The sequence below is a fragment of the Limulus polyphemus genome, unplaced genomic scaffold (genome assembly GCF_000517525.1).
Source record: "Limulus polyphemus unplaced genomic scaffold, Limulus_polyphemus-2.1.2 Scaffold7504, whole genome shotgun sequence".
Taxonomy (NCBI): Eukaryota; Metazoa; Arthropoda; class Merostomata; order Xiphosura; family Limulidae; genus Limulus; species Limulus polyphemus.
The window spans coordinates 9,997-11,180 of record NW_013673114.1 but is presented as its reverse complement, the minus strand read 5'-3'; the positions used below and the strand labels follow the sequence as shown (position 1 = coordinate 11,180).

The 1,184-nt window shown below is 38.3% G+C and overlaps 1 long non-coding RNA gene across 1 annotated transcript in view; it reads left to right on the top strand.

The window, feature by feature from the left end:
* Positions 1-658: 658 nt before the first annotated feature.
* Positions 659-1,184, top strand: part of LOC111089826 — a 10,483-nt gene continuing 9,957 nt past the window's right edge. Inside the window, exon 1 of the long non-coding RNA XR_002613999.1 lies at positions 659-669. This is a non-coding gene — a long non-coding RNA (uncharacterized LOC111089826). The remainder of the gene's footprint in view (positions 670-1,184) is intronic.

Below are 1,184 nucleotides of genomic sequence, written 5' to 3'. Positions count from 1 at the left end.
TTCTTCAGTAGAACAATACTCAACTATTCGAAAGCGCTCGAGTTTTGAGTTTTATTTTAAGTCTATTACACTTTATATGTGATTATTTGTGCTAACTCTTTTTATCAAAATCGCTAAATTAGGAACGGCTAGCACAGATAGCCCTCGAGAAGTTTTGCGCGAAACTCACACTAAACCAATTCAAACCTTCTCATTAGATTCACCTGTCAAATGTTAACTATCACTTAATCTGGTGGATGAATTATCTTATAGACTTATTTGTAATGTCTTCAAGACTAGAAAACATGTTGTTAACATTGGCAGAAAAAGGTTGCTTGAGAAAAAAACAGTAACACTTTTTTATATATAATCATCGCTACTCTAGTGACCTATACTCAATGAGAAACTTTACAAATAACAAAAGGAATGTATGAATATAGAGAAACGTAAGAAGCATCCTAAGAGTCAGAGGGAAATGTCACACAACTCCCTTGAAACTCTGGCAATAAGAACAACAACGAAAAAAAAAAATCAGTGTGAGCATGTTGGCATGTTTGAAGCAGATAGTACTATGCTGTTTCTGGCATTCAAACGACATTGGCTAGTTTGGGCAGGCTTGATGGATATTTCATGTACTTCCTGTAAACACGGGTCTGGTTTTCACATGTTTATTTTATTTGAAACCTCCATGTAGGGAGAATTTAAAGCGTAAGTTGCGAGAGGCTTCAGCGACTCCTGTGTTTGTTTTGAAATAAACGAGAACAATATGTACATAGAAAACAGGGTTAAGATTGTCTCACACATAATTTACGTAGTTCATAACGTGCGAGCACTTATATAAGTTTCAAACAGTGTGGTCAAACTGACTATCAACACTCGTTATGATATTTTTTTATCACCTGAACGACACCTTGTGGAGGAGACTTGACCGTGAGGCCTCTGTGGAAGAAATTTCTGCTTAGTCCGCAGGCGAAAGATTGTCAGTCAGCAGCGCTCGCCGCCTGAAGTGACTACTCTTATCCGAATAGCAGAATTAACTATCTCTCTTATAACGCACCTGAAATTGAAAGTGCGAAGCTTATTTGATTGTTTGTTTTGAATTTCCCGCAAAGCTACACGAGGGCTATCTGCGCTAGCCGTCCCTAATTTAGCAGTGTAAGACTAGAGGGAAGGCAGCGAGTCATCACCACCCATCGCCAACTCTT